The sequence below is a fragment of the Colius striatus genome, chromosome 7 (assembly GCF_028858725.1).
Source record: "Colius striatus isolate bColStr4 chromosome 7, bColStr4.1.hap1, whole genome shotgun sequence".
NCBI lineage: Eukaryota > Metazoa > Chordata > Aves > Coliiformes > Coliidae > Colius > Colius striatus.
Window position 1 is genome coordinate 18,271,724 of NC_084765.1, and position 25,790 is coordinate 18,297,513.

General features: G+C 41.5%; 1 protein-coding gene across 5 annotated transcripts in view; it reads right to left on the reverse strand.

The window, feature by feature from the left end:
- The window catches only part of TSPAN4 (tetraspanin 4), a 465,001-nt gene that overhangs the window by 396,416 nt on the left and 42,795 nt on the right, over positions 1–25,790 (reverse strand). The gene's annotated exons all lie outside the window — the stretch shown is intronic.

A 25,790-nucleotide genomic window follows, 5' to 3' on the forward strand; every position in this document is an offset into this window, starting at 1 on the left:
CGGGGCCTCTAAGCATTAACTTTAATAACATCAGGAATGTCAGCTGCAGTGTAACAGCAATTAGTGCTACAAGGCTCCCTTCAAATCCAGCTTCAGCAGACCAGAGGCATGTGTTTAATCTTTCTGTCCTGGCTTGTGTCAAACTTCCTGGTGTTCTGGTAATGTACCACACAACCTGGAGTCCATCTAAGAAGAAGTGTCTGACAGCTCCCAACCATTCAGGATTTTTTCTCAGGATAACTTAACAGGTTCTTAAGAGGGAAAACTACAGCTTACCAAGAGAGGGTGAATTGAGTCCTAATGCCTAAATTCAAACTGTCTTAAATAAGACCTGTCACCAATATCTCAGCTTTCCAGGAACTTGAATACCCTGAGCTAGACAAGAGCCCTGCTCTCTGATTTTCTTACTTTGAAACACCTGTATTTGCTCTACCCGTTCTTGCCCTAGGCATTACTGTTAGAGATCAAGGTGACTTTCTACTGTGATAGTTGTTCTCTGGGGCTTATTCTTCTGTGTACATTGGTCAAAGAATCTGGTTTCTAGACACAACACATCTCTCAGTGCCCTAGTACTGTCCAGAGCTTGCTGCTACTTCACTGAACACTGAATGGTTTGGGTTGGAAGGGTCCTTAAAGACCATCTAGCTCCAACCTTCTGCCATAGTCAGGGACACTTTCCACTAGACCAGGTTGCTACACGCCCCATTTAACCTGCTCTTGAACACTTCCAGGGATGGGGCAGCCACAGACTCCCTGGGCAACCTGTACCAGTGCCTCACCACCCTCATAGGGGAAAATTTCTTCCTAGTATCTCATTTAAATCTCTCATCATTCAGTTTAAAGCTATTTCCCCTTAACATATCACTACACTCCCCGATAAAGGGTTCCTCCTCATCTTTCCTGTAGGCTCCTTTAGTACTGGCAGGCTGCTATTAACGTATCCCCAGAGGAGCCTTCCCTTCTTCAAGGCTGAACAACCCCAACTCTCTCAGCCTGTCTTCATAGCAGAGGTGTTCCAGCCCCCTGAACATCTTCCTGGCTTCCTCTGGATTCACTCCAACACCTCCACATCCTTCTGATGTTGAGGGCCCTAGAGATGAGTGCAGTATTCCAGACGGGGTCTCATGAGAGCAGAGGGGGGAATCTTCTCCTTCAGCTTGCTGATCATGCTTCTTTTGATGCAGCCCAGGACACAGTCAGGTTTCTGGGCTGCAAGCACACATTGCCAGCTCATACTCAGTTTTACATTCATTAAGTCCTAATACCCCTAAGCTCACCTTGTCTGTTTTGCTTTTTGTTTTTGTCTGTTGGCATTTTGTTTTGGGTTTTGTTTGTTTATTTTTTTCCTTTATGTCCAGTTGTTCTTGGATGAAAATTGAAACTCATTTAAATTTGCAGAAACAGTATTTATTTACTACCTAAAGTGTCCCAAACATCATGGCTCACCATGAGAGAAAAGGAGGTTTAACAAATCTTACCTTTAAAATTGTTTTTCAAATGGCATTGTCTATAGTGAAACAAAGTACGGAAATGTGACTGGTTCTACTAGATAAAGAGTATTATCTCGTCATCATTCATTTAGCTTTTCTTCAGTCCCCCCTAGCCCAAGCTATATGACATTCTCAACTCCCAGTCAGCCTCACAACTTCACAAGTTACCCATTGTGGAACTGATAGTGCTGTGAAACTTAAATTACAAATATTCTCCCTACTCCTGCAGAACAGGCTATTGCTCTCCCAGGTTATCCTGGCACTGTAGTGAACTCTTTTCCAGACAATTAAACCATTGATTTCCTGTGGTTCAAGCACTTCCATTTTCCTTTAAAGCCCAAACCTGCAGTGGTGAATACTTTTTAATTTAAGTGACATTAAACGGTTTGGGAAAGTTTAAATCATAACCTCATTCATCATTATTTCAAATTCACCTTTGAAGAAGTTTCACTTCAAAGAATACATTTAGTTTCATACATATGATTATATACACACACAAATACAAACATAGCACTGTTTAAACGCAGTCATTCTGCCCTAGTTTTGTCTGGGGTAATGTTCTTCCTAATAGCTGATACAGGGCTGTGTTTTGGATTGAGTTTGAGATCAATGTTGATAACAACAAATAAAACATCAGTGTGTTATGTAACACTTATCCTAAGACTTCTCAGTTTCCTGTGTTCTGCCAGCAAGGAGGTGCACAGGGAGCTGGGAGGAAGCATGACATCCATACCACAGGATGACATCCCAGTATAGAAACTGGGGGAGTTGGTGGGGAGAGGTGGATTGCTGCTAGGGCATCAGTCAGTGAGTGGGGAGCAATTGCACTGTCTCAGGTTTTATTTCTCTTTCTGTTATCTTCATTATTAGTTAACCCTTATATTTTAACTGTTTTTATCTCAATCCAAGAGTTTTACCTTTTTCCTTTCCAATTCTCCTCCCCATCCCACAGAGGAGTGAGCAAGCAGCTGCACAGAGTTTAGTCGTCAGTTGGGGTTAAACCGTAACAGATTCCAACACTCACACAGTGATTCTTAAAACTGCTCCAGGGCTTTTGGAAACACAGCGTGTTTCCTAAATACACTGAGTGCTCAGCTCCCAACATACACTCTCAGTGAACATACACAATTATGTCTCACTGTAAACCTTTACATAGAGAACATAGATATTTTCTGAAGGAGTTATTCTGTTTCCCAAAGAGTTCACACCACAATATTGCATACATTTCTCCCTCTGCACAAGAAGGACTATCCCATAATATGACATGTGACATAATATTGAATCACAGTAACATTTCAAGTTGCCCTGAGATCATCCACCAACACCTGACAGCATGTAAGAGGATAGAAGGGGACTTCCCAAGGAGCCTGCCACAGAGCTGGGAGCTGGACTGAGTACCCCCACACCCCTAGCAAACACCTAGCTCCATGGGCAGCAGCAGTCAGGTAAATACCATCTTGCAAGTACACCCTGAGCAAACTCTCAGAAACATCTCTGGAGGAGAAAGCCAGGAAAATCAGTCAGAGTAGGCAAAGGAAATTTTGGTGGTAACAGCAGTTTATATGGCATTTAATTTCTCTCCCAACCAATCAGTGAAGCACTTAGGGACACAGCACTGTGAGTTTTCTAGTGCTGTAATTTCTGCAAAGTACTCTTCTGGCTTTTTGTTTTTGGGTTTTTTTTAAGCTTTTCAGCTTGTGGTTTTAAGCTAGTGCCTTAAAATGACTGACCAAGACACATATTTTGCTCCCAGAAAATCTCTGAGGCAACAAACCACATAACACAATTTTTACCCTGGTATTTCTAGGGAGAAGACACACCTACCCTGGTTTTGCCCTTTGTGGTAATTTCACAGAGTCAAATCAACACAATCCCAGTTTTGAGGCAGGCCTAGATCTTTTCCTCTCCTAAATCAACAACCCAAAATGCACAGACCAAATAACTATTCCATCTTGGGTTGTAGCAACTCCCTCTGCTCTTCCATTTGGCTGCTGAGTAACTGGATCTGGCCATGGGCCCCTGTGCTGGCAGAGCAATGCAGCATTGGCTAGGAGCAAGTCAGACAGCTATAACAAAACAACACACGTTTGCCAGGCCAGAATCACTGCAGCTATGGTAAGCACTTTGTGGTAAATGAGAACTGCTGTGCAGTAATTTAAGAGCACTGGTGTTTGGCTACAGTGGGAGCACTGGATGTGACTTAGTCAGTGGTGAAGCAAAGTACAACTCAGATGTATCTGGGCCTGGACTACAGCATTCACATTTTTCAAACAGTTCTTCAGTTTGACAATCATTGGTCTAACCAATTTCCTGACAGTCTTAATTGATGGATTTCCACACAGACTTGTACGACCATGGCCCCATATGTCTGGGGCGAGCACTTGCATTCAGCTTGCTTCTCAGCAAACACATGCTTACACCCTCCTCTCATCACAGAGCATTCCCAGGACTTCACAATCTGCTGCCTCACTCTCCTCTAGTCCTGCAAAAATCTGGATGCCTTGGGTAACACTCTCAAGCACACAATCATAGAACAATAGGGTTGAAAAGAACCTTTAGATATCATCTAGTCCAACCCCCCTGCAGAAGCAGGTTCACCTAGATCAGGTCGCATAGGAACATGTCCAGGTGGGTCTTAAAGACCTCCAAGGAAGGAAACTCCACACTCTCCCTGGGCAGCCTGTGCCACTGCTCCGTCACTCTCACACTGAAATAGTTCCTTCTTGTATTTAAATGGAACTTTTTGTGTTCCAGATTCATCTCATTACCCCTTGTCCTGTTGCTAGATACAATAGAAAAAAGGGATGTCCCAACCTCCTGACACCTGAGATCCCACTGAATGGCAGCACAGCCTCTGGTGAATCAGCCAGTCCTCCCAGTTTGGTGTCATCAGGGAACTTGCTGAGGGTACACTCTGTCCCCTCATCCAGGTTGTTGATGAAGATGTTGAACAAGCTTGGCCACAGAACCGATCCCTATGGAACTCCACTGGCCACAGGCCTCCAACTCAGTTCTGTTCCTGTTCTCCATGACTGTTCAAAAATGATGGAGAGAGGCTTAGCAATCACATCAGCCAGCTCCCTCAGCACTCTAGGATGTATCCCATCAGGACCCATTGATTTATGAGCATTAAGCCTGGCCAACAAGTCTTTAACCTCTTCCTCTTCCACCCAGGGCAAGCCCTCCGCTGTCCAGACCGACCTACTATCCTTGCTGGACTGGGCTTCCCAAAGGCTGACCTTGACCATAAAGACTGAAGGAAAGAAGGCATTCAGTAGTTCAGTCTTCTCTGCATCCTTGGTCAACAAGGCACTCTCTGTGTTCAGCAGCAGGTCTACATTCCCCCTAATCCTCCCTTTGCTGCTGATGTACCTGAAACAACCCCTCTTGCTTTCCTTAACTTCCCTGGCTAAGTTTAATTCTAGAAGGGCATGCCCTGGCAATGTTCCTAGACTCTTCCCAAGAAGTCAGGCCCTGTTGCCACCGTTCATAGATGGCTGCTTTCTGCCTGAGTTGTCCCAGCAGATCCTTAGCCCCCATGACAAGATTAGAGGGTCATTATAGCATAATTGAAAAGTGAAATATATTGAAAAGGAGCCAAATTACGACCTTTCTGTCAGGTTCAATAATAGTTGCCAACCCACACTTATTTCCACAGTTTAGAAAGCATCTAAATTAGTGCCTAGATAGTAGATATATAAACCAAGCTTCTCAATCCATACCTCAAAAATAATCAGGCTACTTACAGACCAAAAATACTAAACAGCTATACACATCGCTGGTACTTCAAACACCTTTCCTGTGGAGAAGGATTTAAGAAACTCCCGTAATGGGATCATTAGCACCACTAGGCCTTGGGAAAGCCAAACGTATTTCAAGAAGAATCAACATTGCTTCCTGTGTTTGCTTTAAGTCCCAATGTAGAAATCAAGGTTGGTGTAAAGCACTACAATTATTTTAGAATATTTTACTATCAGGTAAGAGACTCTAACAGGCTTTGGAATCAATACAATTAAATTATTTAGAGGTCTGAATGTTTTGTGATGAGTCTGTCACAGTCATGCCACGTTGCACCATGTTAATTAGAGCAACTTGAGAGTAAATGCAGTTTTTCATCTCCTCTCCACATCCCCATTATACAGGAAAAGCAGTTATCAATGGGACTCAAGTCTTCACTTCTCTGCCACTCAGTTCTCATACACAATAGAGAGAACACTCCAACTAATTAGTCTATCTTGAGACAAAAATCTGTCCTTCGATAGCTGAAATAATCACTCACAACCCCTATTTACTATGCCTCGCTCAGTAAATTTTTGGGTTTGTTTGAGGCAGACTGGGCAATACAGTGTAAAAATTACTTGCTTGTACTTCACAAAAATGGGGGAAAGTGGAAGAAAATACATACACTATATATATATATATAAATAGAAAAGGATAAACACAAAGCTAAGCTACCCTCCATCATTTTTGAACAATGATGGAGGACAGGTGAGGTGCCTGAGGACTGGAGAAAGGCCAATGTCACGCCAGTCTTAAAAAGGGCAGGAAGGATGACCCAGGAAACTACAGGCCAGTCAGCCTCACCTCTATCCCTGGAAAGGTGATGGAACAACTTATCCTCAGTGTTGTCACTAAACATAAGAAGGAAAAGATGGTTATGAAGGAAAAGATGGGGAGTCAACATGGCTTCACCAAGGGGAAATCCTGTTTGACCAACCTGACAGCCTTCTATGGTTGCATAACTTGCTGGCTAAATGAGGGAAGAGCAGTGGATGTCATCTACCTTGACTTCAGCAAGGCTTTTGACACTGTCTCCTGTAACATCCTCATCAGAAAGCTCAGACAGTGTGGATTGGATGAGTGGACAGTGATGTGGATGGAGAGCTGGCTGAATGACAGAGCCCAGAGGGTGGTGATCAATGGCACAGAATCGAGTTGGAGGCCTGTGGCCAGTGGAGTTCCACAGGGATCGGTTCTGGGGCCAGTCTTGTTCAACATCTTCATCAATGACCTGGATGAGGGGACAGAGTGCACCCTCAGCAAGTTCCCTGATGACACCAAACTGGGAGGACTGGCTGATTCCCCAGAAGGATGTGCTGCCATTCAGAGAGATCTCAACTGACTTGAAAGTTGGGCAGAGAGGAACCTCATGAGGTTCAACAAGGACAAGTGCAGAGTCCTGCATCTGAGGAGGAACAACCCCCTGCACCAGTACAGGCTGGGGACTGACCTGCTGGAGAGCAGCTCTGCAGAGAGAGACCTGGGAGATCTGATTGATAATAAACTAACCATGAGCCAGCAATGTGCCCTCATGGCCAAGAAGGCCAATGGCATCCTGGGATGCATCAAGAAAAGTGTGGCCAGCAGGTCAAGGGAGGTTCTTCTCCCCCTCTACTCTGCCCTGATGAGGCCTCATCAGAAGTACTGTGCCCAGTTCTGGGCTCCCCAGCTCAAGAGTGACAGGGAACTTGAGAGTCCAGCACAGGACCACCAAGATGATCAGGGGACTGGATTGTCTTTCATACAAGGAAAGGCCATGGGAACTGGAGCTGTTTAGTCTGGAGAAGAGGAGACTGAGGGGGGATCTTATTTATATTTACAAATATCCAAATGATGGGTGTCAGGAGGTTGGGACATCCCTTTTTTCTATTGTATCTAGCAACAGGACAAGGGGTAATGGGATGAATCTGGAACACAAAAAGTTCCATTTAAATATAAGAAGGAACTATTTCACTGTGAGAGTGACATAGCAGTGGAACAGGCTGCCCAGAGGGGTTGTGGAGTCTCCTTCCTTGGAGGTCTTTAAGACCCACCTGGACACATTCCTGTGCAACCTGACCTAGGTGATCCTGCTTCTGCAGGGGGGTTGGACTAGATGATATCTAAAGGTCCCTTTCAACCCCTACCATTCTAGGATTCTATGAAAGCTCCATATAAGTCTATGATAAGACAGAGAGAGCCCATCTTGGAGTTTCAGAAATTTATAGAAGACAAAAAAAAACATTTATCCCCAGGAAAATCTAAATTTAAGTCATTTCAGTTTGATTACCCTTCCATATTGCAGTTCGCTATAATCCCAAAAGAGTTGGTCATGTAGATTAAATGCTACAGATAGGGACAAAGCTTCCAGGGCTAACAGTTGTTCAAAATCCATTGGCAGTGAGATAGAATTATCGCTAACCAGCATATTTCTTGTTAGAACCACACCAGGCTCACAAGTCAGTAACAACCGTAATGTCGTTCTTTACCTCTCCCCAGCAGTCTCTGCCATCTGCCTCTGCTCTTCTGTCTCATCTTCAGCCTGGTGCAGTCTAAAACCGCTCTCTAGTCAATACTTGATGTGCACGTTGTTATTCACTTTGTACAGATAGTGCTGTACTCCCTTGCAGATGCAATGCTTGGCTGATGCCCATCCTTTACAACTAGCATACAATACTCTAATGAAGACAAAATGCCTCTCAATCCATAACCCAAAAACAGTCAGGCCCCTTACAGACAAGCCTGCTCATACAGCACTATAAGCATCAGTGATGCCCCGGGGTTGTCTGAAGCCCATCAGGTAGATGATTCCTGCTCTGAGCAGAAGGCCAGCCAAAGCAGACATTTAATTTTCCTATGAGAAACACTGCTGTTGCTACCTACAGCGAGACTGTACTTACAAAATATGCTGTAACTGTATCAAAACTTTGTATCACTTAAGATATAAGGAAACTCCTGCTATGAAGATAACATCCTCTTGCTTCTGGTCTGCTTTAACTTTAGGCAGTCCATGGGAGGACACGGCAGAGGGATGATACCTCACAGCTGGATGGGAACAAGAGCTGAAAGTCAGACACAGGAAGTCAAGAAAAGCCTGGAAGTGGCTGGAAGAAAGTAATTCCTCATTATGAGCAGGCTGTGAAGTACAAGCTGATAAAAGCTGTTCATGTACTACAAAGTAGGAGAGAGACTTAGGAAACAACACTCAAACTTTGAAAAAACACCCAATTATAAGTTGTTTCTTGTAACTTGGTCCATACTTTCTGTGACATGACAATGTCATAATGTTCCCAACACTATGCCAGGTAAACAATGTTACCTCCAGTCAATGCAGGTCCACACTATTTTCTTTCTATACCTTAAGCTCTCAATGTAGGTGACTCATATCAACCATTACCTGTTCTCACTTACTTCCACTTCCTTCCAAATATAACAAACACCTACACTTACATGACAATTCCTGATACAAGTAACTGGTGATATTTCTTTAAGTACACACACACATACCTGTGTCCTCCCTTCCTTCCACTTGGAAGGAAATCCAGCCATCAGGAGGATAAGGAGGAAGAGCATGCAAGAAGAGGAGAGAGAGTCAAACAACTTAGAAGCCATCCTCATTCCCAAAGAAGGCAGTTTACCCTGAAGATTCATCTGTGCTGGTCCAGCACACTAACCAAGCTACCAGTGACCTCAAATTTCCCCTCAGCCCTTCACAGCCCTGCCATGCTCACTAGGACACCGGTTCTCAGGAGGGATGAAATGCTTGAACATCTTGCCAGTTCATGAAGCAAGGCCACTTTACCCTGACTAGTGATCTGGCTCAACATGTACAAGGAACTGATGTATTCATTAATTATCCTAAATAGCAGAGTATTACAGGAAATTATGACAAGCTGCTGTGTGTAGATTTTCAAAGCTATTCTCTATGCCTTCAAACACAGCTACAATACATTGGAGATGTCCTTTAGTAGGGGAAAAAAAAAATCTATAGATCAGCACCCTGATTGCAGTCCAGCTGTCTACAACACTGTTACTTGCTAGTATTTGCAAAGCAGCAACACACACAGTGTAAAGGTTTTGCTGACATCAATTCACATGCACCACTTTTTGGTAGAGGTAAAATCAAACCTACTCTCGTCATCATCCTCAAAGTAATGCCTGATGTTCTCCCTCCTTCCTCTGTAAACCACCCGGTTCTCCTTTCTGCTTATATAATGTTGCACTTGTAAAAGGCACATTAATAAAGGCAGAGCCTGAATTCCTGAGGAAATGGAAAGAAAAAATTCCTACACCTTCTAAAATCTCTCAAATTCTAACTACTTAAAGTTATACATCTACAGCAATGTATTTTAATAGTCCTCAAAGTGTCACTCCACCTTTCCACATCTTCCAGTCTCTCCTTTCACCTCCTGTACATTTACACAAGATGTACTGTCCCTACCTCACAGACATCACAATTGAAACTGATGAGGCTAGAAAAAAAGAAAATCAATTTACCTCATTTATAGGTTTTCAGAAGACTAAGAATCTTGCTCATGATCACAGAAAGAAGTTTATGGCAGACATAAGAACTGAACTCATAGATCACCATTCATTACTAAAACTCTCATCATATCTGTCCTTTCAAGAGCAGTGAGTCCAGTCATTTCTTACCATTACAGGTCTGGAAGAACTCTGGCTGCAGACAGACATTTTTCTCGCATTTTCCCCCACATGAGAAGTGACTGTGCATTTCTGGACTTCATGACTTGAATGCACAGGTAAAAGTCACACACAGTTTCAGGTCTATCTGCAACAAATGAGGTATGCCCTGCTCATACTGATGGTAACAATTCTCTGCAGTACTGAAAGAAAGGCCCTCACAAAAACACTCCAGTGGATACTCATTTACCTCTTTGCATTGTGAATTAATGGATTTGAATATTTATGAATATATGGAACCTTAGGTATATATAAGAAAGAGAATTAGAGAAAATAACTCCAGCAGCAATTGTGTCTGCAAGATAAAATAAACCAAGTCTACAAGTTCTGATAGAAGGAAAAAAACAACACAACCACCCAGGGAGGGAGTGGGTGAGCAGAAAAAGAATACAGCAAAACAAGCTGAGAAAGCCTTGCATTTATCCCCTCACAGAAGCTCCCCCATGGGAGCCCGGGGTGATACTCTTTTTAGTAGAAGGATCAAGCAAGTAAGGAAAGAACAGGAGACTGAAGCCCACTGCCACTTTGTTGGAAAGCTGATGGAATGCAGCACGAGACTGGTCTTTACCAGTTCAGGACAGTTATTCCCATCTTGTGCTCTCATGACACAAAAACAGCTTCACAAAACTAGTGCGGTGGTTTGTGCCTCCACACCCTAATCCCCCCTGCGGCAGCAGCAGATACTCTAAAAGCATAATTCCTGTGCTATAAAGTGATAGTTGCAAGGCACTGTGCTACAAGGAGGAGATTTTAAATACAGGTCGGATACCTTCACTCCTGCACCTGCAAGAAAGCCAAGTTTAAGGAATTTGCTTTACCAATCATGCCTTTGCTGTGACACACAAAGGCACCTCACTTTGAACTACCCAGGCAGTGTAGTACATTCTTCATACCCAGGAGCCTCTCAGAAACTCCAGCTGGCCATAATTATATATAAACTTCTAAGAGAACATGACAAGCACTTCTGAAACGGGAATGAAGATAGCAAATTATCAAACTTGAGGACAACTTCCATAACCTCACAGTTGGCATTTATTGCATGATGTAAAAAGCATATCGTGCTTCTTCAGAGCCTTTCTCTTTTTTAGAGGCTTCATCAGAGTAACAGTATCTACCCCCTGAGATACCAACTGGAGACACTTCACGTGCCTCAGTTCTAGTCTCACATCAACAACTTCACTTTAAAAGCTAGAGTAAAGAGAGAGAGAACATCAAAAAACAATTAATCCAGTTCCTCTCATCTCTCACTTGCTAAATTAACTATATTTACATTGATCAGGAAGCATTGTTTTAGCCAGTTTATTGAGTAACAAGGATTTTTCTGAACAGACACTTTCCTCACCCTATTAGTTGCACCCATTCAACTGCTATGCCACTACAGGCACACAAAAGACTCACCTCAATAAGGAGAGCCACTGGAACGAAACGTGGCAAAAAAAATCAGCCCTTTCAGAAAAACATCAATATGTTTAAATACAGATACTAGCTTACCAAGAGCAAATAAACTGCAGTACTTCCCTCCAGGTAAGAAATAAGCAATATTTAATCAAGGTAATAATTTTGCACTGATGGAACCAGTTCAGCTACTGAAAAAATAAGTTTACTGAAAAAGCTTTCCCATTTATAGCCACCGGGGTTATCATCCCAGAATAAGAATGTCTGATACTGGTACAGTTTGTACTCCTACAAGAGAAAGCTAGAGTCGTATATTTCAACTACTCTCACAGAGATAGTAAACATTAGAATCTATTCAGTAAAGTATTTGCCCTCACCTTCAATGACAGATATAATCCCCATCACAAATTGTGGGATAGTCCCACTGCCAGGCAAGGGAACACTAAACAGTGTGGGTATGAAGAACTGGATTCCACAAAAGGAGTGGCCACTGCAGAAGAGAATAAAGTATGCTTTACCCTCTGGTTCCCATTGTCTTGTTAAGGAACATGCAACTTTTGTGGATCTTACTACTGGGCACATTTTGTAGGGCAGAAAGAAACTACATTATAGATTTATCTGCTAGCACTTCCTTTGTAAGATCAGCAAGTAAAGTTTCCATAAGGTCAAAATTGGCTTTTCACCCTCTAGGGACCCAACTGGTCTTTTCAGGCAGTTTAATAGCCTTTATCTCCTGGAAACATTTCAGTTGTGTGGGTGGCTCCTCTGATCCCCCTTGCATTATAAATATACCTGCAAGCCCTGAAGATAGCTTCAGGCACACATTATACAGCACAGCCACCGAGTGACATTTTTGTGTTGAATACACATAGATTACAGGAGCACATGCCAAGGATAACATCTATCCTCTAACACTTATCAAAGCTAAGGAGACTTTGGACCAGCTCACAAGGCATCTAGGCTGATTCTGTGACAGTATTGATGGAGCTTCAGCTTTACTCCCCACTTCATGTGCATTCTCCAGGTCTGTTACACTAGTCGTCAGCACCTTGTGCCAATCTTTTTACTCCCACTTCGCTGGGGTCTGCACCATCCTAATAAGGGTGGGGGTGAATGGCTATACCGAGCGAGAGACTGTCATGGTGCTCCATTGCTGGCCAGGCCAAACCATGACATCATCCAAACAACCAGTCTGAACTACATACTCCAACGGGCTCAGTTGTACCTGAGTACAGCTAAGAACATATAGACATACAGCCTTGGTCTGCAGCAGTTCCATGGTCACTTTAATCGATGTATAGGATGTTGCTAAAAGACCATCTGGCTCACATTCCCCTCCGCCTACCTGCTCTTTCTCTGTCTCCTCTCTAATGCTGACGCTAGCATTCAGAAGCAGTTGTGAGCTTGGTAACTTCAAAAAAAAAATCTGGCATAAGGAAAACAGGGAGAAAAATGCAGCCACAGGCAAGAGGAAGTCAGGATCATCCCTTCCTGCAATACTCTAGGTGTACATTGGAAAAGTATTTTACGTTTATTACAAAAAACAATCCCTGGAGCTACAATCCAAGCTCATTTTCAAGTGTCACAACGATTTGTAGACAGAGCATATATGAAATGTCAAATGAGGTTCTTATGCCCAAGTTAACACACCTACATCTTATGTAATAAAGAAAAATAATCACAGTCCCTAATATATAAAGGTTACGACCCAGGCACACAAACATACAAGTATTCAATGAAGCCAACAAACTTACTATCTGAACTACAAATCAAAGCATTGCTTCAGATTCCAAGGTGGTGCTAGACTGTGTTTTGGTTTTGTCATTGTGACTAACTGAGATACTAAAAAAATTTCACATGTACACTCAAATTCCATCTTCAGGAATTTGTGAAATGTTTTTTACTAGATTAACAAACATTTGAGAAGTGGCTCAAGCTTTATACCTTCCAGTCCTACCAGCATCCCTTTTTATCAACAACTGTTAGATACAGTAGCAACTGTAAATTAATGGCCTAATCATGTTCAACTCCTGACATTTATGATAATAACATGATCTTGATGGACTCATTTACCTTTAATAGTGCTGTTGGTCATTAATTCAGGTAAAGAATTTCCCTTTGCAACTCAGTATTAAATATACTAATTGATAATTACAGTCTTGAAATATCAGTGACTTTTCCTACGCTAAAACATACTACTGAACTGTAACCAAATCGGACTTTCTGGCAGATAAAAAAGGAAACTGCATGAAAATTTCATTTTTGCCTAAACCTTAAAATACCATGCAAAAAAAGACAAAAAAAAAAAAAAAAAAGAGAAAAACCAAAACAAAACACAGCTGAAATTAAATGGGAGAAAAATGTGTATCTTCAATTAACGTGGAAAATGAGGATGCCTGTAGAAGGCTCTGAATAAGACATGCAACCTGGGTTCAATTCTTGGTGTCTTCTCTTTCATTAATAATTTAATTACTGTATGTGATACATGGAGACCACTGTGTGCCTTCCAGGTTCTTACACATGAGCTGCCAGAAGGAAGACTGAAATCCGTACCCATACATGGAAATTACACTCTCTGTGATCTCTTTGCTGTCTAATTCCCTCTGACACTGCAAAGTCAAGTACTCCACCAAGCCAGGCCCTTTGCAAATCCTAGCACTAATTCTTTAGTTCCTTTCTTTACATTTTATTCCTACCGTGAATCAGTTATGCCTCGTTTTCCATGGCTGTTCTCTGCTTAAATCATGCATTGTCTCATAAGGACTGGCCCTTCTACCTCTGGCAGTTCAGGCCTGCTATGCATTCTTGCATTTCAAGAGATAAGACCTTAAAAGTCTCTAGAAAGATGAATGATTGTCAGGTCTAATCCACAGCTTCTGAGCTGTACATTGCTGGGGCTCACAAGTGCTCCCAGAAGGGTTAATTGCTAAAGTAAACCTAAAACAGTAATAACTCCAGAGCAAGCACAGCACGGTCATGGTCTTTGCAGGGCCCAAACAGTCCTGGCACAGCTCCCTCCACATTGGCTACTCCAGTCAATTCCTGACTCTCATGTCTTGGGTTGAAAATGGTGACTTACACTTAAGAGAAAGTCACGTACTATTAAACTTAACAGATCAAATCCATTCTATGCCAAGAGAAAATGCTTACTACAAGAGCAGCTGAGGGCATGCAGCACCTTGCAGGTAGACCTGCTGCACTCCCTGAACTAGCTGTGCCTGAGGCAGACAATCAGGCTTCCTGCAGCTCCACCTACCATCACTTCCATAACACAGGAACACGTCTGAAAAGACTGGTGAAAAGGTTAGATTTTGACACACCTGATCAAAGACTCTCATAATTGAAAGCAGCAAGTGAAATTCATTTAATACAATTTTATGCAGCTGGTGAATGAAATTTTCTTTCAAACACAATCTGGACAGTAAGTCTTCAAAATAAATTCTACTGCTTTGTGTGCTGGTACAAGAGGAAGGGCCTATTCTTTTTCCAAAGCCTCTCTCAGTCCCCCTTTTTACTGCTACACATTGCTAACGCCAAAAGGCAGGTTCAGAATCCTCTGTTAACATGTGCAGTTATGTAAAAGGAGTAAATGAGATCCTTCTGATGGAGATTTTTCTGTAACCAGGTCCAACATCTCAGAGAGCTCAGAATTACAGAAAATACCAAACCACACCACTAGCACATTAAGGGCAAGGTTTGTGATCCAAGCAAACAATTTTTAAGAGGCCTACCCAACCAGAGCAGTACAAGATACTTTTTCAGATTACATCCTGCTACAGCGTGAAGTGCTCCAGGTATATTTCAAGGAAGTATTTGTCCCCGCTGAGAACCTTTTACATGGCATTTCTTTGATTTTCCCCTACACACCTTAACAGAGCCTGAAAAATACAAATTGGCCTATCCCAAGCCTATTTGAGTGTTGAGTATTTCAAGTTCTAAGTACCTCAAAACTTTAAACACAGCAAAGTGAGAGAAGTGCTGTCATCTCATTTAACTTTGCTGACTGCAGAAAAATATCCTAGAAACCCATTTCCTCACTCAGTCAATTCATCATCCCCACGTGATCATACAAGAGCAGAACAGCGTGGCAATGACAGGCACTGATGCACTGCCTTGTAATGTTGATTTCATACATACTGTTGGAGTGAAGCCATGACAGAGGCATTTATTATTCCTTCTCCTCGAAGCTTGTATGGAAACACAAACAAACAAAGTCTTCACTGTATGATCAGTAAAAAGCAGTTAGTGAATTTCCTTAAAGCAACATGAAGTATCTTTACTCAATTTTATTTTTAGAATGCAAACCTAGTTTTAAATTTAAGAGGATTTATTTAAAAGGTATTACAGCCTAATTCTTCCATATTTTACTTAGGACATTCAAATAACCTTCCAGTACTCCCGAGAACAATGTTGCCTCCCCCTCCTCATCCCCAGATTTCAGTGTTAGAAGTTTCTTTTTAAAGTTGTACACACAACACAGCTTTGACTTTTGAGGTTAACTCAGGCTTTATAAATATAGCACAGTGTCAAGTACTGCTTTCAGTTAAGTACCAAAGAGTGAACACTTCTATTTGCATTTTCCCCAAATGTCAATACTTCACTTGAAAAATAGAGAGTTGAAAAATCAGGACAGTTTGTTTCTCTTTCCTGCACTACAGCTACAAACAAGGTGGAAAAGACAGAACTCCACTTGTTCTAGATGCCTAAATGTCACAGGAACTGTCTTTTCTTTAAATTAGTGCCTGGCTGCATCTTTCTGTGTCAAAACTTTTTGTAAGTCAAGCTCCCAGTGACCTGAAACGACCACCCAGTAATTATTCTGCTTAAAAGTTTAGTCAGTGTTATTCCTCCCAGTCCCCTTCTCTTAACCTGCACTCAAAATATGAAAGGTGGATAGCAGGGAAAACAAAGTGAAACTAATATTTAAGTACTCTTTTGGTGTCATTTCAGTCTCTATTCAAATGTATTCAAATCAGCAGTAATCAATTTGGCTACAGATCTCATGACAAAGCTAACTGAAAAGAGTATACAACGCAAGATTTAAAGGGGTTGCTGAAATTTTTTAGATGATAGTCACCATCTGGGATCTGTGTCTCTGGCTGAATTGTTATCCTGGGCTCCACATTTACAGCCATGTGTTTCATATTAGAATGAAGGACAATGAGGGCTCTTTGAAGGCTCGGACACAGTGATCTTTTTAAAATCAAACACAGCCCATGGTTGCATAACTAAGCATGAACAAGACCTTTGCTTCCCTGTGACTCCCCTGCTGGATACCAAGAGACAAAGAAACAACTGCAACATCTCAAAATAATGGGGAGCAAGTGTCATCTCCAAGTCTCCAAGACTGGCAATAGAGAGGGCTACAATAGGTGAACTGGCTCTCATCCTGCAAGCAGCTTGGCTTTGTCAGACACTAGTGATTTGGCAACCTCTGTTGGTTACCACAGGCCTCCACTGGTTCAGGATCACTGCTGACCTATTGAGAAATACTTAATTAGCATCACATGTTGCCCAAGTGTTCAGGGATGTAACCTAGCATAACAGAGAAACAAGAGAGCTACAGAGAGAGCTTAATAAATGGCAATACAAGCATTTTGGCTTTTATGTGTGTCTTGCAGTAAAACGTGCAGTGACTCATGCTCTCTGCCAGCTTGGAGAGCCTCTGCCACGAATGTGACTGCTAGCATCGCCAACAGTAAATCTATAACCCCAGCTGGGATAAAATGTTCCCATCTTAACAGCTGAAGCCCTCATCTGCAGTGGGATTGAGATATACAAATCTCTCTCTGGTGTTGCAGGCCACATGCAGAATTTCTGAACATACTATGAACATATCATACAGCCTCATCTAAAGACCTGTCACCATGAAGACAGGTAGCGTAAGAGGAACACTGTCAGAGGGCCCCATTTTCAAATATATTTAGAGGCTTTAAAAATGAATTTAAACAAACAAACAAGAAAAACCCACACAAACCAAAACTGATCTAAGAGACTTCAAATCAGGCCTTAAAAAAAATTTAAAAAAAAAACCCAAAAAACAAGGAGAGCAAGCATCCTCCACCTTAGTTCACAGAGCAAGTTAGCAGCAGAGCTTAGTCTCCTCAGCCCCACAAACCACCATTCTCACTGCTACAGCTGTAGTTATGCAAAAGATATACACAGCCATATGTATTTACAGCATTACAGAATAAACGAACATAAAAATCAATGCTAGGTTATATTGTGGGAAGTGTCATCCAGATGGCAGGCAGATCTTGAGCTATTGCTGCAGGCAGTCAAGAAAAAGACCCTGGATGGAGGAAGGCTGCACTGGCAAGCAGATGAGCTAGAACAGAAGCTCTCAATCAGCAAGACCAGCCTCTTCAGGAAGGTATTCAGTAGAGATGAGGTGCTAGAGACAGCCTGCAGTATGCCAGAGCTGTATGCCTGGCACCAGGACCAAGACATGGCATCTCTGCAGGATAGTTCAAGGTAGAGGAAGTGTATTCCATCTATGATTCTATGAAGGTGAGAGGGTGGGGAAAAGGGGGGGGGGGGGGTAGAGAAGGAAAGGAAAAAAAGCTGGGGGCTGGGTGGGGAGAAAAATCACCCTTTTTCACCAAAAGGGCTACAGAAAACAAGGAAAACATTGGGCAGAAGGATCTGAACAACTTCCTCTATGCAAGAGTGAGCTCCCAGAGAAAGTAATAGCTTTGCACGTGAACCAGAGAAACTTGCTTAACTATGTGTCAGGAATAGCAATGGCTACAAGCAACTTGATATTATGCAAAAATCAGTTGATGTTCACCCTTAAGATACAAATATCTACTTAAAGTCATCAGATCTGACTGAGCTGGATCAACATTCCCACAGCCTCTTTCCCTTCCCTCCCCTCCCCCAACCTACAGTCACTGCCCTCTGCAATCAGACTGACATTTTTCCAATTCTGGTTCCACACCGCAACGTAGAACAGCCACTTGCCTTCATAGTTAAGGGTATCACAGCTCCCAAGAGCTAGCCGAGATAGCACAAGTCTAAGTGGCACTGAATCCTTTCAGTGCCAAGATTTGATCCCACCTTGCACAACAACTTAGGAACAAGTGCAGTGATCTCACTACAGGCCCCTTCCCAGGCCTAACGCAGAGCTCAGTGGAGGCAAAGGTCAGCAGAAAGTTGCATTTTTAAACAAAGCTGTTAGAATAAACTGTCACTGATTCTCAAAAAGTCCCTATGTTGGATACTAGAGATAAGAACTGTTTTGTAACAGCGGAAATACGGAAATGTGTTATCTCAGAGAGAGAACTGAGAACTTCAGAAGTAAAATAGGCGACAGCCTCCAAAGGTCCTTCCTTTAATCCTTTAGTGCATACTCTAGACAAGGAATGCATTACTTTTTACTGCCAACTGTCTGAGAATAATTTCATTTTCCAAATGGAGCACGCATAAGACGTGATGGAGCAAATGTCAGGAACAAAATAAGTAGTGTATAGTTTATAGTATATAAATTTCAGAGACAATATCTCCCAGACAATCATTCCATCATTTGCAAGGTTTTATTGCATTAGGTTAATAGCAATTTTTTAAATTACATAAACAGAGTCCTATAAAATGAAAACAGGAATAAAAAATTAACCACTGAGAAAAAGTAATAATGTAATTGGTTCTCAAAACAAAAGTTGTCAGAGCTCTCAAGGAGATATACCTACACACTGCTTCCATTTGACACTGGCATTTCCACTTAAAAATAGAAGTTCACACTGCAGTGTGATCCTTTACCCTGTTTACCAAATTAGTAAGTTTGCTAAAATTTCCTCCATGATCCTAAGCAAGATCATCCTCATTTACCAAAGGACAAAAAAATATAAATAATTTGGCCATAAGAAACACCAGAGACTGCTTCTAACATGAGCTGCAGCTTCCTTAAAGCAACAGACCAGTCTCCAGCTGTCACACCACACTTCAGCACACTCACTGCTCAGCACAAGGTATTTCTTGCATATTTCTTCTGGCAATCTCTTCCAAGGCTTACTGAAGCCAACGGGCTTCAAAAACAGGTTCAAAAGGGAGTCAGGTTCTAAAACAAGCAGCCCAAATGCAAGTTATTCAAACCAGACACATTGTGGGAAAGAAATCCCTCGACTTTTTGTTCTGCTTGAAACTTAAGAGCTCTTTCCCTCTGACCACTGAGCTATCATCACAACAGGACTGATTTCAGCTCTGAACCACAGAGGAACATTTCTGAGTAATCTCAGTGTGCGTGCTGGGTCTCAAGGACAAATTAGTGTACTTTTTTTGCTCTAGCTCTGCCATCCATCTCCACTCTAAGTTATTCAGTTGGCAGGCAGGAAACACAGAGAACCTCCCCTTAAAATCCACATCCTTTTACAATCGCGTTTCCATTGGCAGGAGAAAGTGAGGTTGCATTTGTAAGCAAGCTATATAATACTATAAATCAGTGTAAGTATATTTTAACATTCAAGTAACCTCTCTCTTATACAAACTATTTGAAGAAGGAATTTTCTCAAAGAATGAGAATATTTCTCAAAGACTGTAACAGGATGGATGTCAATTACAAAATCTACAAGTCCTCTGGGTCTGAAACAGAGAAAATGGTGCATCAGCACTACTGAGGGTCAGATTTAAAACTGGGACCCATTTGCACTTACATAGCTACAGTCAGCATGCAAGCCTCACAGCTGCAGTAAATACACCTACTGAAGTACAGGCAGAAGGCACAGACTCCAGACCTTGTTCAAGTCCTGAATGTTGAACAACAGGCTCTATGGATTTGCAAATTTATTAAAGAGATTAAAGGCACACAGACACCTAAAGGGATTTTCAAAAGCACCTAAGCATGTTAAAAGCCTTTGAAAGTTTTACTAAGCAGCTGTTTGCATCTTTAGAAACTTAAATACATTTGAAATCCAACCCCAAGAGTATATTAAAGGCAAATTCAATCTGGGGAACTTAACAAGCATTACTAGACCTCATATTCTCCAAAAACTGTGCTCATTCATACTTGCCTTAGTTGAGGAAGCTTTTTGGATGTCTCTCTTCTAGACTGCCTGGCATGATAAAATAGGAGAAATTGCACATGCAAACAAGTGATGAATCCAAGATGAAGATAAGACAGGTAGGTCGAGGGGACAGCCTGCTTAGCAGGGGTTCAGAAGAAATGCAGTCACACAATGTGACCTGGACAGTCATTTTCCCAACATTTTTCAGCTTAGTGAGTTTGCAAGCTTACTGAGTCAAAGAATCTCTCTTACTATACACCTGTGCACATGCTAGTCTGTAGCCATCATCTCCTCCATCAGTGCCTCTTCTACAACTCAGATACATAAAACCTGATTTCTAGGTGATGTCCCTCAAACCTCCCCAGCTCTAGACCCATTTTCTGCTGGGAATCTGATTAACCACATAACATAACACCCCTGTCCAAATTAAAGTGTTCTTCAACACCTAAAAACATGTTTCAACATGTTTATATGCCTTTCTTAATATACATATATACAATTATTTAAAAAAATATGTATAGACGCAGAAGTATGCAAGCAGCAGGCTCTTGGGTATATAATTGGCATTTTATAAAGGTCACCTTTTCGTGCAGAAAGAAAGAAGGACCGCTGACAGTTAGTTAATTTAAATTCTACATTTATTCAAACTCTCCAAAGCAAGGACTTTATTAATACCCTTAAATAACAGACAGCATTTTTAAAGGGACTTTGAAGATGTGATGATCGGTTAAGTCTCGTAGCAAGATAAAGAAAATAAAGTGCATTGTACATGTTTCATTTATCAGTTCTCTTAGAGAAGTTTGTTGGTGTTTTTGTCGGGCATTTCTTTTATTTAAAAGTTAGGTGTGGTTTACTGCTTCTGAGCTTCACTGTTACCGTTCTAAAACTTGTGAGTAACAATAACCATTCACAATTGACCTACACAAGTATTGGGCAATGACAGCCTTTCAGTCACAACCTTAGCACAAAACCCATCAGAAGAAATCCTGTAGTAGTAAACCAGCCAAAATCCTGTCAAATGCCAAAATAATTTCAACCATTATATTTCTGCATGCTTGCTGTGAGCACGCAACAACATACAAACAGGGTGAATCACATGAGAGCTTGTTGCTCTCTTGAAGTCAAGACAACATGTAACACATGCACCCCTGGTGCATTAAGATATTCAGTGCTGTCCTTGCCTCGTTAGGCTGTAGGGCTGTCACACACTCTATACAGCATACTCTTGATTCCTGTGAACTCACATGAAGAAGAGAAGAACTAAGAGTTGGGAAAGAAGCCCTACTGGTGGCATCTGCTTCCACTGGGCAGGTGGAACAGGAGGATCAGCTCTCATGGTAACAGTTCCCAGCAGAAAAGATTAGAAGATGCTGCCACTTCCTCTACGTCCTGTAAATCACATGCTACAAGTGATTACCACTAAACAGCTATAATTTTTAGCCAAGCTCCGTTAGATAGCGCTTATTCTGACGCAATTGCAATCACTGGATCTGCAAAACGACACAAGAAGTCAGTGCCCTGCACTGACATCAGGACAAGAAGAGAATCTACAAATGGGGCTTTTAAACTTTGTGAAGTAAACACACTGTTCACAGAAACAGAATGAAAGGAAACTAACAGTCCTGTAGAAAGGACAACTAGCATAGCAGAGAACTCATCATTCTTCAGGAAATAGTGTTTTAAATTTCCTTGCTCTGGACAAACCTCATAAACCTGGAAAACCTGCACACAGAAGAGTGAGCAACAGACAGCCAGTCACTCCAGGGTATCCTTTCCAACCCAAAATGCCACATCAGCCTATGAAGAAGCAATGGCCAAGGTGGCTAGAGAGCCTGCAGAATAATGTTCTCCTCTTCAGATTTTCTGATGAATAACATACAACAACAGGGTCTTGTTTCATAACAAGTTTCAGAGAAGTCAGGGGGGAAAGCCGCAGCCTTCTACCATGTAGAGAAGCCCTGGTAACAAATGGTGTTCTCAGATACCCAGCTGTTACCAGCTAATAAGCACACACAAAAAGCCCATCAGGGTCTGTGTTCTGTACATAAGGCTTTCAGCATTTCAGTTATTACAGCAGCACTGTTAAAAATAAACTACTTGTAAATAACAATTCCCTACCACAGATTTCATTAACAGCAGACATACTAGTGGAATAAGGTATCTGCTGTCCAGACTAATTAAAGAAATTAAAAACTCTGTTTCTGCAAAGAGGAATTACATAATCTCTAGGAGGCATATTATCCTCTGTGCAAAGATCCAGTGTAGGCTAGATCCTATTATGTGAATTATTGGGGGGTTACTGTTTTCTTTGGGAATCTGCCAACGTATAGCAAAATGACAGCAGGGGAAGTCTCTCATTTCCCATGTTGCTGCAAATACTTCTGTCCTCTCTGGAGCTCTACCCATTTCATTAGATCCCTCAGCATGGTGAAGGAACTCACTGCAGTTCATTGAACTATATGTAGCCAAGACACCAACATCTGCTCCTGTTCTCAATATGAGACAACAGCCACTTCCAAAATTTGTTCCCTAGGACCTGCCTTTCCTCAAATGCTACAATGCTTTTCTTCAGTCTGCTGTGTTCTATCAGAGATATTTTTTTTGCATATGCCAGATTCTTTCAAATGTGGGATGGGGAAGTAGGAGGCATGATCAGAAATAATCTGCGTATCTCCCAACATATCACACGCACATATATAAATCTTCATGAATACCTTGTGATTTGTAAGGAGTAGAAGATGATCCACTATGCTAGCTGGTCAGATTGAGTATAGAGAAGAACAGAACACAGATGGGTAGCCTCTGTGCTCTGCCCAGATGAAGGTACTTCAGCTATGGGTCAGTATGGTTGACCAAACTTCGTAACTTCATTATCAGGCATTGACTCCCTAAAGTCACAGTTTACAAAATGTGAAAATATAGTCTTCTTTTCCTTGATTCTCCTTTACCTTAGATCCTTAAATGAAGCTGTGTTTCATGTACCTTTCTAAAGGTTTCTTTTTTTATATAATAAAAAAAGTTTGGTGGGGTTTTTTCGTTTTGTTTTTTTTATGGTAGGAGTTGGAAGGGACCTTTAGAGATCATCTAGTCCAACCCCCCTGCAGAAGCAGGTTCACCTAGATCAGGTCGCATAGGAACATGTCCAGGCAGGTCTTGAAGACTTCCAAGGAGGTCTTCAAGGAGACTCCACAACCCCTCTGGGCAGCCTGTTCCACTGTTCCATCACCCTCACAGTGAAACAGTGTTTTCTTATGTTTAAGTGGAACTTTTTGTGTTCCAGCTTCATCCCATTACCCTTTGTCTTGTTGCTAGCTACTATAGAAAAGAGAGATGTCCCAGCCTCCTGACACCCACTCTTTAGATACTTGTGTACATTAATAAGATCTTCCCTCAGGCTCTTCTTTTCCAGACTAAACAGCCCCAGTTCCCGCAGCCTTTCCTCATATTAAAGATGTTCCAATCCCAATGTGAAGAAATAAAAATCCTCTCCTAGTATTTCTAATACATACAATATCGGTAATAAAACATAATACATGCATTCATAAGTTTACATTTGTTATGACCTTTCACATCCTTGTGCACATTTGTCAGTCTCTTTACTTGCCTGGAAAAGTTAACTTCAGACTTCTATCTCCTGAAGAAAGAAAATTATCTCAGAGGATCCTTATCAGAAGCTAAGGATGAGAATCTTTGTTATTACTACTAATTCCCCTTGTGCTACTCTTCTTGGAAGCTCTCTCTGGAGAAGTACAGTGACAGTGTAAGCTCTAAATTTTTAGACAAGGAATGTCTATTTTCACCACCAAAATAAGGTGGTGAAAAACCATCTGAGTAACCCAAAACTATTGGTACATTTAGGTTAAGTTTACCAGACTTTGTTGTCTTAGAAGAAACAAGTCTCAGGAAACAGATCTCTCTGCTCCTGTTGTTGTATTGTCAAACATCTCAAAGACTGAGCTCAAGCTGATGCTTTTCCCACAGCCAGGATAGTCATAACACCTAGGTCAAAATCTTCCCATTTCAACACAGAGCAGGGAGGAAAGCACATTAACTGGGCAGTTTGAAGCAAGCCTCACAATTGCTCCCATAGAAATTATGCTGTTTGACATAAACAACTCTATACCTGGTAGCCAGAGGAAAGAGGAGAAAAAGAAAACATGAGCAAATGGACAGCCCTCGGGCTGATCATTGGCAAGCTAAGAATCCACAGTGCAATCTTTGCCATAGATGACCACTCTAATGCAGAGGCAGATGTCATTTATGCAGCTCTAGTCCCGCTCCCATTAGAATTTAAATTGAATTTGCAGTGCCAGATCCTCAAATATTAAAAAAAAAAAAAAAAAAAATCAGCACACTGATTTGAGCCAATGGGGCAATATAAACACTTAACACAAAAACTGTCATTAACTGCTTGGTTAATCCAAGAGCATCTCTGCCTTCTCTGGACCTCTGGGTGATTACACCACTAAAGCAGCTAACCTCTCATTTTATTCTTAGATAAAAAAAATCTCTTCCAACCCCTACCATTCTGTGATTCTATGTCAGCCAAAATAAAACCACGTTAGACTTAGACAAAGAAGAGAAAACAATATAATCTCTGATGTTTACTATTTGTCTACATGACCTAAGACGTTTATAAGATACACTCCCATATTTCTGCTCCTTATTGAGATTTCTAACATTACTCCCCCGAGAGCACTGCTTCACTCGTAGCAAATGCTTCCCAATGACTTGTGAGAAGACAATTTGAGTTTAGAGGGATTGTCAACCACTGGCATATGGCATTCGATCAATTTGCTTGTTGTTTGTTAAGTAAGACACACACAGAGTAAAAAGGAAACAAACTGCACCAAGCTGCATGTTAAATCACTTGACATGCTAGTGGGTGCTCAGATTGACAAGGAAGAAATACCAAACAATAACGCAATTACTTTAAAGGTACAATTATTCGGGAAATCCTAGAAACAGAAAGTTCAGCAGAGCTACTATTTCACTGAATGTCTTAATTTTCTTCAAATACATCTACATGAAATACAAACAACTTTTTCTCCCTAATCACATATTCAAGACATCGATAAAACTCAATAGGTAGCACATTACTCCAATTAAGCTCCAAATCAGTAAAAGACATTTAGTTCCCACTTTAAAAACACACATTTGATCACTATTGTTTCTATACACAAAGGAAATAAATTCTTCTGGTGTTTTTTAGGGGAGTTCTTTGAGTGAGGTTTTTTGTTGTTTTCTGACGGTTTTTTTTAAGACTTGTAAATGTTAAGAGTTACACCACTACTGGAAACACAAGTATCTCCGTGAAGCACAGAAAAGCTGTGAAATAATAACAAGGGGGAGAAGAAGGGGACAGAAAGTGGTTGGAGGGAGTATGGAGAACATTATGTGGCCAAACATGGTTTAATTACCTGAAGAGAGAAAACCAGAAATAAAC